Source organism: Rana temporaria, chromosome 1 (genome assembly GCF_905171775.1).
Source record: "Rana temporaria chromosome 1, aRanTem1.1, whole genome shotgun sequence".
NCBI lineage: Eukaryota > Metazoa > Chordata > Amphibia > Anura > Ranidae > Rana > Rana temporaria.
In genome coordinates this window covers 295,811,462-295,828,003 of record NC_053489.1, presented here as the reverse complement: position 1 = coordinate 295,828,003, position 16,542 = coordinate 295,811,462, and the positions used below count along the sequence as shown (strand labels likewise).

At 42.6% G+C, this 16,542-nt stretch overlaps 1 protein-coding gene across 1 annotated transcript in view; it reads right to left on the bottom strand.

The window, feature by feature from the left end:
* The window catches only part of KDM4C (lysine demethylase 4C), a 705,949-nt gene that overhangs the window by 176,476 nt on the left and 512,931 nt on the right, over positions 1-16,542 (bottom strand). The gene's annotated exons all lie outside the window — the stretch shown is intronic.

Genomic DNA, 16,542 nt, shown 5'->3' with positions numbered 1-16,542 from the left:
CGGTATGTCGTATCTGTAGATATTGGAAGTAGGCCGTGTGTTGGAGTCCAAAGTCTCTCTGGAATTCCGCAAAGGAAAGGAACGTATTGTCTGTAAATAAGTGTGATATTGTTTTTACCCCTTTCTTAAACCAGTATCCTCCGTTATACTGATAGGCTTGGGTTTCCCCATAGCGGGGCATTGGGAGAATATATAGCGGGGGTACTGGGTGGTAACAGTTTAAAAACTCTAAAGATCCGCAGGGTCATGGCCAGAACAGTAGCCCCTTACCTCCCCCTAAGTGACAGACGGTGTATTAGGTTCTGGAGAGATTCATATGAAGTGAGGATGGCCGCCTCTAGGGCACCAGCTGAATTGTTGGCCTCAGGATGAAACCACCAATGGGCATGCGCCAGTTGCGAGGCAATATAGTAAGTCTGGAGACAGGGGAGAGCCAGGCCCCCCTCCGAAGTGGGCAGCTGTAAAGTCTGCTTAGCTATTCTCACCACACCGCCCCTCCACACGAAATTGGTGATTATGGAGTCTATCTCTTTAAATTTTGCTTTGGTTATATATATTGGTGAATTGCTCAGGACGTACAGGAATCGCGGGAGATAGGAAGAATAAATATTTTCAAAATTATCTAACAGTGTGAGAGGGAGATTGTTCAATGTTTTCAAGGTAATTTTTAATCTACTGATAAGGGGGTCTAAATTGATCTTGTCATAGGAGGAGACAGGGAGTTTTATCAAGACCCCGAGATAACAAAAAGTGTGAACTATTTGCAGTGGGCATGCGGGGGGTAGTGTTATGGGTGTCTCCTGGTCAATCTAAAAACAAAAAGGGACTTGTCCCAATTTACCCGGAACCCTGAAAAGTGGCCAAACCGTCGGATAATTTCCAGCAGGGCTGGGAGTGACGACTGGGGGGTCCTCCAGATATATCAGCATATCGTCCGCGTATAAGGACACTTTTTCCTCCAGACCCCCAATCGTCAGTCCCTTAACCTCCCCACTGGACCTTATCAGTGATGCCAGGGGCTCTATCGCTACCGCAAACAGAAGGGGCAACAGCGGACACCCCTGTCTGGTGCCTCTCTTTATGGGAAAGGCATCCGATATGGATGCGTTGACCCGTAGTCTAGCTATGGGTTTGGAGTATAGGAGTTGTACCCATTTTATAAAAGTAGTGCCAAATCCGAATTTAGCTAGGACTTCAAAAAGATAGGGCCATTCGACTGAGTCGAAGGCCTTGTGAGTGTCCAAAGCCAATACAGCTCGGGAGCCAGTCGTGTCATGAACCGCTTGTATATTGGTAAAGAGTCTGCGTAAATTAATAGATGTCGATTGTCCAGGCATAAATCCAGTTTGGTTCGCCCCTATAATAGTAGTAATTACTTTATTTAATCATTGGGCAAGCACCTTAGCCAAAATTTTTACATCCGAATTAATAAGTGAAATCGGTCTATACGATTCGCAAAGGAGGTGGTCCTTATGAGGTTTGGGAATCAAAACTATTAGCGCTCCCGACATGGAGGGCGGTAGCTGTCCTGTTCTAAGGGCATAATTGTACATTCGCAGCAACTGAGGGATTAACAGTTCCCGAAATTGCATGTACCACTCAATGGGAAATCCATCTAGGCCTGGAGTTTTATGTCTGGAGAACGACTCTATAGCATCCCCTATTTCTTCTGTTGTTAACGGCGCATCAAGTCCGGAGGCCTGATGATCCGTTAATCTCAGGAGTGAAATATCCGAAAGATAATCATCAAGTTTCACTATTGTATAGTGAGCTCTAGTAGTGTAGAGCGTGGAGTAGAAGGCGACAAACGCTTTCATAATGTCATAATTTTGCTCTACTAATAAGCCCTCTGAGTTTGTTATTCTAGGAATAGTACATGGCTGATAATCGGGCCTGGCCAGATAGGCCAGTAAGCGGCTATTTTTATCACCAAATTCAAATATTCGTTGACTTTGATAGAGTAGTCTCTTTTGCGTGTGTTCCAGAAGTACCAGTTCCAACTCTCTGGCCCTGTGTCGCCAGGTAGCGTGTGTGTCAGGGGTAGGGTTTGCAGAATAAGCAGTTTCCGCATCCCTAAGTCCTCCTTCTGCGTCCACCAATCTGGACTGCGATGCCTTACGCCCCCCCCCCCGATCGCAGCGGCAAATGTGCCTCAGGCAGTGGCCTTAAAGGCATCCCAAACCACAGGGACAGACGCACTTTGCTTGTTAATCACCCAAAATGATTCCATGTCTGCCGAACTCTGGTCTATCACAGCCTGGTCCACTAACCATAAGGGGCTCAGTCTCCATATCCGGTAAGAAGAGGGTGGGCCCAGAGCGAGGTCCACAATCAGAGGTGAGTGGTCAGACACCGCTCTGGGAAGATATTTAACTCCGGCCACCAAGCGAAGCATATCAGATGAAACAAGGCAGAGATCAATACGTGATAATGTACCGTGAGAGTCAGACTGGCACGAGTATTCCCGCACATTTGCATGCTTCCACCTCCAGGCCTCCACTAGATCAAATTGGGTTAGAAAAAATCCTAGGGGTGTGGCAGGTAGCGTAGAGCATCTAAATCTATCCATAGAATTGTCCAAAACTGTGTTGTAATCCCCAGCTATTAGTAAGGGGCCCTCAGCAATCTCCAATATTGTGCCCATCACCTTTTCAAAAAACTTCTTAGTGAAAGGCGGTGGGACATAGGTATTTGTCACTGTATATGGTTTACCCAGGAGTTCCAGCACCAGGATCACAAAACAGCCATTAGGGTCAAGTTTAATATGCTTAATGGAAATTGGCGCTGACTTGGCAATAAGGATAGATGTTCCTCGAGCATATGTGGAGTAAGTGGAATGAAGAGCGTATGCTATTTTAGCTCTTTTAAGGGCCATAACTCTGGAGCCCTGGAGATGGGTTTCCTGGAGGAGGATTACATGCGGTTTGTGCCTTGCCAGATAGTCAAACATTACAGAACGTTTCACTTTAGAATTAAGCCCCCGAACATTCCATGAAATAAGGCGTAAATTAGCCATGTATGAGAGTTGGTCAGAAATACGCACGTCCAGCCCTCATGATGTGTCAGAGTCAACCACATTTTGGGACTCCTTGGGTGGTGGGGGCGAAATTTGATAAATACATATGAGAGAACCTTGTGGCTCTATTCAACAATACCTGAATACCTCAATGGCCTATCCGGCCTGTGAACCTGTAAACAATTTGTATAAAAGAACAATCATACCCAAAAACAAGGGTAACAGGTAGGACGGCCCCCAGACCCCAACACTTGGGGGCTTTGATCCCATAGACAAAGTGCAACCCAGAAAATTCAAACCCACCCTAACCCTCCCGGCTCCCAAACCCAAACACATGAGAGCTTTATTTCCAAAACGAAAACTGCAAAGCAAGGGGGTCATGGCTTAGTCCCTCAAACAACAAACCCTGAGATGTGAAGAAAAGTCCGTAGCCGTGGTCTTCCATCCACGTCCACACAAAAAAATATATGAAGTAACCCGAATACTAGAAAAAACTGTTCCTGAGTTAGTAGGAGCAAAAGGATAAGGAGAAACATAACGTCAACATCACCCATCAACCCGCATCGCTGACATGCACATGGCCCGTGATAGAAAATGAGGATGATCCCCAACCTCCAGTGGGTAACGAAATAAGTGAGGGGGCCATAACATGAGAACCTGTCCCCTTCCCTCTCCCTCCCCCAATCTACCTTAAACAAAGGGGAGGGGGTGTAGGCTGGGGGTAGTCAAATGCGTGCTGGACCAAACAACTTCAATGAGGAGGTGGTCTTCGGTTTTGATCCCTGTGATCCGGGTGTCCCAGGGTATCCACCCAGTGCGACGCCTCCTTAGGATCCGTGAAGAAGTGGGCCTTGCCTTGATAAATGATCCTTAATCTTGCAGGATAAAGCATACCATAGGGTAAATTAAGCTCTCTTAGCCTCTTTTTGATGCCCAGAAAGGTAGCCCTTTGTTTGAGTGGCTGCCGAGAAGTCAGGAAAGATAGTGATTCCATTACCGTTGAAGGCTACTGTCATGGACCTTGCAGTGCTGGAGTGTTTCTACTTGAAATCCTAATTCATGTATTTCAGAAGATGGGACATTACTGACAGTTCATTGCAGGAGATACTGGACACATTAAAAGTGGTTTAGTTGTCCTGACTAGGTCAATAGACAATGACCCTTCAATGCTTAGCTCAGGCTATTGAAATGCTAAGTGGAGCCGGCTTGTGAAATACCTTTTATTGTGTTCTGCAGGTTACAAGTGGTTGTCAGAGACGGGACGTCTCTAGGAGATAATTACCTCCGCTAAATGACTTTTAGAATGTGTGTTTGAAGATGTATGTGTTTACGCTAAAAGACTTTGTATTGTTCTAAAGGTCAGAAGTCTCCTATCAGGAGTATTGAATTAGCATGTTATCTAAAGAAATGTAACCTCTCAGAGGTAGTAATTAAGTTCTGCTAAATAGACCGGGCTATTGTGTACATTGATTACCCCCTGGGGCTTCTGTCTCAATACACATAACAGCCTTTCTATCCAAGCTATTGGACCAACCCCTGTTGACTATTTCAAGTCCTCATTTGCATGGTTAAAGAGGACCTGAGTGAGGACTGCATATACTTTACAATTGACCAATAGGAAAGCGGTTGTTGGGGATGGGATGTTCCAAATTCTGTATAAAAGTGTGCTGTGTACTTGAAAATAAAGAGTCCTGTTTGAACTTACATACAGCCTGCCTGGTGTTTGTTCTTAATGGGTCTGAACAGCACATAGCTGTAGTTCGGATCCCGGAACCTTGGATGACTGGACCATCAGACGTTGCAATCGGCAATCTGATCCAATAGAAGCAGAGGAGTGTCGGGAGAGCAGAACCGGGCGAGCAAAGGGTCTCGTCACAGCTACTCTGCCTTTTTTTCGGGCAGCTCTGAGAACAGCTTCCCTGTCTCTGAAGTGTAGTAATTTAATGAGGATGGCGCGTGGCGGGACCCCTGAGGGCAGGGGGCGTAGGGGAACTCTATGTGCCCTTTCGATGGCGAACAGCCGTGAGAAGGTGGAGGCGCCAAATGTGGTGACCAGCCAGCGCTCCATAAAGGCCTCTGGGTCTCTGCCCTCTGGGAACCCCAAGCAGCGCAAATTGTTGCACCTCAAGCGGTCTTCCATGTCCGTGAGCTTATCAGCAGTATAGGTTTGGGTCTGACGCAGTTCCCCAACAGAGCCCTGTAAGGGACGCGTCTCATCTTCCAAGTCCCCAATGCATTGTTCTGCATTCGTACGGAGAGTATGAATGTCGTGTTTCAGGAAAGAGATCTGTTTTAATGGACTCCATTTGTATGGTGAGAGAAGCATGGCTGTGCTGTATAGCCTCCATGATCTGTGCCAGGGTAGGCTCTGCATGCTCTGCATCATGGAGTGAAGTTGCAGGGGAGTCAGTAGCAGTGTTATCAGGAGGGGAGAGGAGGGGGTCAGCAGGGCTGGAAGCCTGGGTTTGCTGTGACTCACCCTTCCCTGGAGGTCGCTGCCCTGAGGAGGAAGAAGAGGAGGGTTGTCCATGCTTCCGACTGAGGCTGGCCGGTGACATCTTGTTGCTGGGGAGGTTGCGGCAGCGGCGGCATGAATCCCGGCGCTTCCTCCATCACAGGGCCGTATTACCAAATGCCGCGGCTAGAATTGGCGGCAATCCAAGTCGGATCCCCGTCACTTCTATGTCGGCTTTTTCCCATCGCGGCGAGCCGGCTCGTCACTGGCTGCTGCGACGGAGCTCGTAGGTGGTCAATCTCGCCGAGAAAGGGAGCGAGATTGACACAATATCGCGCTCACCTACTGTATACAAAAAGATTTTCTCAACAGACATTTTCCATGCATCTTAACTTTCTACACATTGCCAAACACACATACGAATATGACACACCAGCCAGTTTGATCAATAGTGTTGGGTATAGGGTCCCTGACAGAAAATGCCATCCGTTTTGTTGATTCTTTTCTAATGCTATATATATATATATATATATATATATATATATATATATATATATATATATATATATATATATATATATATATATATATATATATATATATATATATATATATATTAACCTAGGGGACAGGTAGACGGTACAAAGTTCCCTGGGATAAGTAGTCTTTCAGGCACAGATACTAAATCCAGTGAGGTAGTGACACACAGTGCATTGTTTATTGGTGATATTTACAAGTCTACATACAGGTGTTGTACAGAGTTTCAGAAAAAACAAACGGAACAAAAAAATTGCGAAACAAAAACCTAGCCGTGTACAGGCCCCAACTACCAGGCTGAGTAAGCCTACAGATTGTCAGCTTCCACATAAACGGCTAAATAGCTTTCACCAACCTGTTTCTCTCACAGACCAAAGTTGTCTGATCTTCACAGGCAGAGCGCAAAGGCTGTTTTGCTCATGTGAGCTTAAATTAGCCTGGGAAAGAGGACCAAGACCCGAAGTGGACCATGAATCAGAGATCACTGAACGTGTATAAACCCTGAACAGGACTTTTCCCGGCTCTCTCTGGAACGCTCTGCTACACAAAAAAAAAATGTATATATATATATATATATATATATATATATATATATATATATATATATATATATATATATATATATATATATATATATATATATATATATATATACACAGGGAGTGCAGAATTATTAGGCAAGTTGTATTTTTGAGGATTAATTTTATTATTGAACAACAACCATGTTCTCAATGAACCCAAAAAACTCATTAATATCAAAGCTGAATATTTTTGGAAGTAGTTTTTAGTTTGTTTTTAGTTTTAGCTATTTTAGGGGGATATCTGTGTGTGCAGGTGACTATTACTGTGCATAATTATTAGGCAACTTAACAAAAAACAAATATATACCCATTTCAATTATTTATTTTTACCAGTGAAACCAATATAACATCTCAACATTCACAAATATACATTTCTGACATTCAAAAACAAAACAAAAACAAAATTGGTGACCAATATAGCCACCTTTCTTTGCAAGGACACTCAAAAGCCTGCCATCCATGGATTCTGTCAGTGTTTTGATCTGTTCACCATCAACATTGCGTGCAGCAGCAACCACAGCCTCCCAGACACTGTTCAGAGAGGTGTACTGTTTTCCCTCCTTGTAAATCTCACATTTGATGATGGACCACAGGTTCTCAATGCGGTTCAGATCAGGTGAACAAGGAGGCCATGTCATTAGTTTTTCTTCTTTTATACCCTTTCTTGCCAGCCACGCTGTGGAGTACATGGACGCGTGTGATGGAGCATTGTCCTGCATGAAAATCATGTTTTTCTTGAAGGATGCAGACTTCTTCCTGTACCACTGCTTGAAGAAGGTGTCTTCCAGAAACTGGCAGTAGGACTGGGAGTTGAGCTTGACTCCATCCTCAACCCGAAAAGGCCCCACAAGCTCATCTTTGATGATACCAGCCCAAACCAGTACTCCACCTCCACCTTGCTGGCGTCTGAGTCGGACTGGAGCTCTCTGCCCTTTACCAATCCAGCCACGGGCCCATCCATCTGGCCCATCAAGACTCGCTCTCATTTCATCAGTCCATAAAACCTTAGAGAAATCAGTCTTGAGATATTTCTTGGCCCAGTCTTGACGTTTCAGCTTGTGTGTCTTGTTCAGTGGTGGTCGTGTTTCAGCCTTTCTTACCTTGGCCATGTCTCTGAGTATTGCACACCTTGTGCTTTTGGGCACTCCAGTGATGTTGCAGCTCTGAAATATGGCCAAACTGGTGGCAAGTGGCATCTTGGCAGCTGCACGCTTGACTTTTCTCAGTTCATGGGCAGTTATTTTGCGCCTTGGTTTTTCCACACGCTTCTTGCGACCCTGTTGACTTTTTTGAATGAAACGCTTGATTGTTCGATGATCACGCTTCAGAAGCTTTGCAATTTTAAGAGTGCTGCATCCCTCTGCAAGATATCTCACTATTTTTGACTTTTCTGAGCCTGTCAAGTCCTTCTTTTGACCCATTTTGCCAAAGGAAAGGAAGTTGCACACCTGATATAGGGTGTTGATGTCATTAGACCACACCCCTTCTCATTACAGAGATGCACATCACCTAATATGCTTAATTGGTAGTGGGCTTTCGAGCCTATACAGCTTGGAGTAAGACAACATGCATAAAGAGGATGATGTGGTCAAAATACTCATTTGCCTAATAATTCTGCACTCCCTGTGTATATATATATATATATATATATATATATATATATATATATATATATATATATATATATATATATATATATATATATATATATATATACACATAGTGGAACTCAGATTGGCTCGTGGGGGATCACCTTTTCTGATCGAAGGACAGTCTGTAAACGCACTTTTTTTTAAATCTGTCTGGTGCCAGGTTTATTAACAGGAGGTTTGCAAATAAAAACAAACAAAACAGTAAATTAAATCCTTAACGTCCGGCAACAAACTAAACAAAACAGTCTCCTTTCTATACAGTGCGGGGCTGGTCCCCTTCACCCACAAAACATGCGGCAAAGCAAACCTTTTCGTTTTTAATCCACTCTAACAGAGCTCCTCTCACTCAGGTTCCCTCCTGAGTCTCCAAACCAAGCCTGCCACAGAGGCTGGAAAAACCAGACCGGATTCCGGTTCAGTCGCTTACAATGGACCGAATGCGAGGTGAAATGTAGCGATTGTCATACATCTCACCTCGCATATCGTCACAATATATAATTATATATATATATATATATATATATATATATATATATATATATATATATATATATATACACATATATACACACACACACACACACACATATATACACACTTTACAGATGTGGTACATCTTAGCCCTACATTTAGGCTGCATTCACACCCGAGCGTAGGTCGTTCGGTCGTATTTTTCGTGCGTATTCATGCTTATTTGCGTGATTGCATACAGCGTCATCCAACGTTTTTGTACTTCGACGTTTTTTATTTTAGCCAATAGGAAAACTGATCATCTTTTCATCACTTGTTGCTATGTTGGTAGATTTTTTTTATCTTCTGCCTGGGTGAAATGTTCTATTGATTAAAGCGACAAAACACCCGTAGCGAACGCTCGTTGTCGCGCTAGTCGCTTGAATCGAGCGTTTCCATTACTTTCTATGGAAAATGGAAACGCTCAAAAACGCCCAATTCGCACGACAAAAAAGGGTTCGAGAACTTGTTTGAGCTTCAGGCGACAAAACGCTCAGGTGTGAATGCAGCCTTAGGGAGGAATATCTGTACACTGTGTATTGATACCTTATGTTTTCTACTTTGATTATGTACTGCTTCAATTTATTTTCTTTTCATTGCAAAATTCAATACATTTCAATAAAAGAAGTTACCAACCCACCTAAGATTCTCAATATTCACAAGCCAAGGCTAGGAGGGTACAGACAACAACATATTAGCATCTGGTATTCATTCCAAAGTCTCCAGAATAGGTTTTGGTAACCTCGACTCATGTACTAAGGCAGGTACACAATGCCTTTTTCAATGGCAATGCTGACCAGCCCACAGTGAAACCTCCTTGACTTATCTGGCTTATTTACATCTCACAGTTTAGAATAGTAGCTCCAGAAGTACACACTCTCTAGACTCAGAGGAGAGATGTTGTCTTCTCCACATAGCAGTTCTGCCCACCTCCCTGCTCTGCTGTCTATTTACAGGAAGTGCAATAATGCAGTGCAGTGATGAACCAATGTACACAGAAGTCAATAGTGGAATGTCACAGGGGATACGGTAGAAGAACAGATTTGCAGAGGGTATGGTGGTGGAACAGGTTTGCAGGGTGAACACTGTAGGGATCGACCAATATCATTTTTTCGTACCGCTAAAATATCGATACCTTGGCCACTTCTGACGATAACTGATTTTGACGACCAATTTTATGCACAAATCTGGTATAAACTAAACATGTTAATGTTTATTAAAATCCCAACAGCTATACAACGCAATTACAGAGATGATGGTTACAAATAACCAGCCATTTACAATGGTGTCTGATTTTGGATTTGAGTGAGTGGTTCATGTCCATAGCTAAGTCAAGGCACCCTGCTGTGGCTGGGCTCGCTGGCCTGGCACCCTGGAACCCCAGTTTTCTCCATAAAGAGGACCAGTCACAGTCCAGGCTATCACAAGGGATGCTTGTGATACAAAAAACAAACAAAAAAATCGTTTTTTTTTTAAAAGGGAGAGTCTAAAATAAATTTAATAAAAAAACATGTAAAGCGCCTGACCTCCCGTGCTCACATGCAAGGTGAACACGCTAGGGCCAAACCTCCTGTGTAGCTCTAAACTGGTAACCTACAAAGGCTTTTAAAGTGCTGTCTATGGATAATTTACTGTACTGTAGCTTGTCGCCATTCCAAGTATCTATTCACCTGGCGTAACAATTGTTTATATATTTTTTTAAAAATCGAGTACAATATTAAAGTGTATTTTTTCCCAAAAAAATGCATTTGAAAAACTGCTGTGCAAATATCATCTGCCAAAAAAAAATTGCACCACCCACCATTTTATTCTCCAGGGTCTCTGCTTGAAAAATATAAAATGTTTGGGGGTTCTAAGAAATGTTCTAGCATGAAAAACGCCTATTTTTTAAATGTATGAGAGAAATGTCAGAATTGTCCTAGGTGTCAAGTGGTTAAAAACTTTTTCCTGGAACTGATCCTTATATGTGGCACAGAAGGGTTGGATAATTTAAATATCTGTGTGAACTAGAAAAACAATTTGTGAAAATCATTTCTTCCTAGACTGTGCCAAAACAACCTGCATGAACGTTCGGAGTAGACAGCTCATTATGAAACAAACTAAGAAAACATTAATTATTTTCAAATAGTTTTCTGGGGGTTTTTTTTTGACAAAACTAGGAAGATTAAGTAATCAGGAGTTTTTCTATGACTAATGAAGGAAATACGCTGGAGTATGATAAGGTTCCCAAAGACAGTGACAAAGGAGTTTCATTAGCTCTGATAAGTGCTAGACATAGAATGTTTCATTAGAAATGTGTATATTTTGTGGCACCCAACAAAAAAAAATATATATTTACCATTAAGGTGTAAGCATGCTACACCTCTGTTTTGTATTACTGTAGATAATTTGGACCGAAGAAAATAACTAGAATCAAAAGTTATAAAAACCTATGGCTCCACATATGCAGGTCAAATATCTGCCAGTCAGTAAAAGATGATCCGAAACTCCATACATGCTCTTCAACCTTTTTAAATGTATTAATACTCCATAAACAAAGGTAGGTACAGCAGATGTCAGTATCTGTCAGTACAGGGCAATCCAAGCTCAAATGGCAGATAGGGAAAACCTACATAGACACTGTATTAAGCGTGAAAGGTCCTCCTTCTCACTGGTTACTTAAAGTGGAGTTCCACCCATAAATATAACATTACATCAGTAGTTTTAAAAAAATTTCATTAGTCCTTTAAGAAAATATATATATTTTTTAGATGCCTTCAAAGTGTTGTTGCTAGGCAGAATAGTTAATCTTCCCTCTTCCTGCACCTAGGTGCTTAACCTACACCGCACAGACTCCTGGGAATGTAGTGGGTGTAACTTTCCAGGAGTCTGTGCACTCCCCAGTCTCAAAGAATCATGTGACTTGGACAGTACAGGTGCTGAAACCTGATCTGAGGCCTATTACACTGCTTGTGCAGCACTGAGCATGTGCGAGATCTGCAAGGCTGAAATCCAGGAAGTCATACAGTCTGGCTTCATGATGCCCACACTTAAGATGGCCCCAGTCAATTTCTATTTTATAAAGTGTCTAAATGCTGTAACAACCTAACAAAACGGACCTTAGTTTACAGACTAACTTTACTAAAATACATTAAGCTTGTGTATTACAGGGGTATTTATATTTAAAAAGTGAAATTGTGGCCGGAACTCCGCTTTAAAGTATGAATAGATTCAATCAGCGTGATTTTCTAGAATATTGATTTTACCAGAGTTACTAATCTGTAATCTCTTCAATGGAAAAATCTTTAAAGCATAAATTAACCACTTCAGCCCCGAAAGATTTTACCCCCTTAATGACCAGGCCATTTTTTGCGATACTCCACTGCGTTACTTTAACTGACAATTGGGTGGTCATGCGACGCTGTACCCAAATAAAATGTATGTCCTTTTTTTCCCCCACATATAGAGCTAAATAAATGGTAGTATTTGATCACCTCTGTTTTTTTTTGTTTTGTTGTTTTTTTTTGCGCTACAAACAAAAAAAAGTGACAATTTTGGGAAAAAAAAAAAACAATCTATTTTTACGTTCTGCTATAAAACATACCCAATAAAAATGTCAAGGCCAATATGCATTCGGCTACATATTTTTGGTAGAAACAAATTCCAATTAGTGTATTTTAATTGTTTTTCCGCAAAAGTTATCGCATCGACATACTATGGGATATTTTTATGGCGTTTTTATTTTTACTAGTAATGGCGGCGACCAGCAATTTTTAGCAGGACTGTGACATTGCAAAAAACAAATAAAATCAAGCGCTCACTATAATGAAATGAAGGGGATGAAGATATACGTTTTGGAATAGGAGTATTAAAAAGGTGAAACTTATGAAAAAAGCTGAAGGATGAGGAAATAATGAAAAGGGAGGGGGGGGAGGATTTTTGGAGTAGGACAATGATCCAATTCAGCTATCCATCAAGATATTAATGAAAAATGAGGAATTTAAAAAATGTATTAAAAACAATTAATAAAAATGAAAAATAAAAATAAAAGTAAAGTTTTTAAAGTTTTTGTGATAAAAGTTCAGTCCATTGAAAAATTCATGGAACGATGGCACAAAAGTTTATAGATTAGGTAAATACTCTCTTGCTTGGAGGGCTGCCAGCTGTCAAGAAGAAGCAATTCTGGAGAAACAATAAAAAAGAACAAAAAGCGGCGCCCTCTAAGCGTAGTATGAGGTTTAATATGGCAAACAAACAACAACAAATCATATGAGGGATTACTCACAAAAGTAGAGGGAATACAGGTATTAAAATATTGGTGTCATCTGAGGCTGACGTCCGGGCAGTGTAGACTCTGCTGGAAAGGTCTTTGATGCAGGCTTCAGGCAGCGGGATGGTTGATCCACACGATAATGGCCGTGGGGGGTGTCTCTGGGGATCCCCGGATGGTGTTACAGCACTAGTACTGGGGGAAGACGAGACGCCACATTCGGCGCGGTGGAGCGCAGCCGTGGAGCGCAAAACTGTCGTACGTCACTTCGTACGTCACTTCCGGGTGAAACCTCAGGGTGATGCGCGCGTTCGAGACATGCGTGTCTCTTCATCAGGCTCTATATGATATAGAGCCTGATGAAGAGACACGCATGTCTCGAACGCGCGCATCACCCTGAGGTTTCACCCGGAAGTGACGTACGAAGTGACGTACGACAGTTTTGCGCTCCACGGCTGCGCTCCACCGCGCCGAATGTGGCGTCTCGTCTTCCCCCAGTACTAGTGCTGTAACACCATCCGGGGATCCCCAGAGACACCCCCCACGGCCATTATCGTGTGGATCAACCATCCCGCTGCCTGAAGCCTGCATCAAAGACCTTTCCAGCAGAGTCTACACTGCCCGGACGTCAGCCTCAGATGACACCAATATTTTAATACCTGTATTCCCTCTACTTTTGTGAGTAATCCCTCATATGATTTGTTGTTGTTTGTTTGCCATATTAAACCTCATACTACGCTTAGAGGGCGCCGCTTTTTGTTCTTTTTTACTGTGACATTGCAGCAGACAAATTGGACACTAAGCGACACTTATCGGGGACCAGTGACACTAATTCAGTAATCAGTGCTAAAAAATGCCACTAGCGGGGAAGGGGTTAACATTAGGGGCGATCTAAGGAATCTAGGACTGACTGGAGGAAGAGAGACATCTGTGTTCCTGATTAGCAGGAACACAAGATCTCTCTCTCCCTCTGACAGAACTACGGTCTGCCTTGTTTACATAGGCAGACAGCCCATCTGCCTCTCCTACGAATGATCATTGGCTCCTACTGTGTAAAATAACAGCGGGAGCGCGGCCATGGTGGCGCGTCCTAATGGGGCATATTTTTTGTCCATTAGTCTTTCAAGAGACAGGTGAGCATATTCTTTAGATGAATGTTTTATGCTAGCACCATCTAAATGTACAACACAGTTTGCTTTACTATTAAGGTTTTTTTATTGCTGTCTGTACCCCCCCACCCCCCCGTTATGAAGATTAATCCTCTATCTGTCTAGCTTACCAATATCATCGAAAGTGAAAGTAAAAGAAAATCCCAAATTTTGGGTTGTGGAGGGCAAACCTTCTAGTTCTGGTGACAACTCAAAGAGGAACTTTGGAGGGATTTCCTCTCAGCTCTTGTTTTGGCGAAGGGGCAGAAAGTAAAGGGAAATGTCCACAATGGGACACTGAAGACAAAAAAAAAAAAAAAACCTGATGAAGTTCTAACCCTTTCAAGCCAGCCATAGATGGATTGAACTTCTGGACATTGCAGCACAAACCAGCATAATTTGTATCCGTCTATGGGCGATCTGGTTGTACTGAAATTGTTAAATTGACTTCAGTACAACCAGCCTGTTTTTTTTTTTTTGTCGATCACTGCCGGTGGCTATAGCCCATGGCTGAAGGAGAGAAAATTGCATAATATATGGCCTGCCTTAGTCTACCAAAGTTATAAAAAATAAAGTTTTGCCTTCAGTTTTACTTTGAATTAAAATAAAAACATTAAGCATTTTGTTAGTTTAAAAAATATATATAACAATATATATAACAAAAGGAGGAATTTCTAGGCCCAACACCAACAAGGGTCCAACAGGCCAATAGGCCTAACTTCCTTGTTCCACTGCAAGAACCTTGCAGTTAAAACCCGTTTCTCCAGAAGAATGGATGTCCACCTAGTAAAACCTTTAAAAAGGTATGAACAGGGTGCTTTAGGGCAGGACAGAGTGCTGTAAGTGGTCCTCATCTGAGATATGTCCTCAATGAAGGTTTCCGACTAGAGAGCGAAGCCAGAGGTTTTTGAAAGAGAATGGACATGACCGAAACCTGTCCTTTCAGGCTAAGTTCTAGTCGAGTCCTTCTTGCAGAAAGGACAGAATGTGAGGCACAGAATAATCTCCAGGATTGAAATGCCTGTGTTCACACCAAGCCAAAAAGGATCTCCAGGTTCGATAATAGATCTCTTTAAGACCCGGGCTTCAACAGTCATGCTCTTAAAAAGGTAGTGACTGAGAACCAGGATGAAAGAGGGCCCCGAGCAAGGTGGTCTGGCTAATCAGGGAGAAGGCAGGGGTCAACTCCTAGTAGTTTGAATAGGTCTGTGTACCAGGTTCTTCTGAGCAAGTTCGTGCAATGGGAATTTCTTGCATCTTCTCTTGCTCTATTTTGGGCAACAGAGAAGGTCGAACGTAGAGAAGGCATTGATTAGACTGAACTGAGAACAGGGGATTATCAAGGCATGCAAGGCCAGTGCAAGAGGATTCTTGATGCTGAACACAAACAGAGGTAGCTTGTTATTGAATCTGGAGGCCAGAATATCTACATCCAGCGTCCCCTTGTTCTGCCATTAAGTGGAAGATATGTCAGGGTGAAGGGCCAACTGCCCCTGATCTAGGAGGCATAATTCCCTTTCTAGTTGTCTACTCCTGGGATGTGGACTGCAGATATCGCTGGACAGGGAGAGTCTCTGTCCATGACATGATCTGACTTGCTTCCTTCAAAGCTACATGGGTCCTGGTGCCTCCTTTGTGGCTGATGTGGCATTGTCTGATTGCAACCCGATTGTTTTTGCAGAAGGGGGGTCCAGTATTTCAGAGCCATCCTTCTTGCTCTGAGCTCCAGGATGTTGATGGGGAGCTTGGCTTAAACGGGTGACCATGTTCTCTTAAATGTAAGGAACTGGAACATGCCTCCCCAACCTGAAAGACTAGCATTTGTTGGTGTCACTTTCAAGTGATATGGAAGGAAAGACTTCCCTATTGATAAAGCTAGACTGGGACTGACAGATCTAGGGTGGGCAGGAGCATGGGCAGATTAAGAGAAGAAGCAAGTCAGCAAGAAGTTGTACTGGATAAGCTTAAATAAAATTGGGTAAATGAAACAGCTTTGAAGAAAGGCCATCATGAGGTCATTGGGCCTAGAACTCTTATGGAGCATGTAAGCACAGAGATAGCATTTTATTATCTGGAAAGAAATTATTTTCTTGGGATCAGGATCAGACTCAAAAATGGAAAGAAAACAAAAAGCAGATTTTAGGAAGCAAATCACCAAACCAAAAGTCTGGAGCTTCCAATTTGTCCCATGGACATTTGTAGATAGCTGGAAAAAGATAAGTCCTTCAGGAGAAGGTCGTCTAGATCAATGTTTTTCAACTCCAGTCCTCAAATACCCTCAATGGGTCATGTTTTCAGGCTTTTCATTATTTTGCATAGGTGATTTGATTAGTCTGACTGCCTTAGTGATTACCACAGCCGCTTCATTGGAGGGAAATCATGAAAACATGAGCT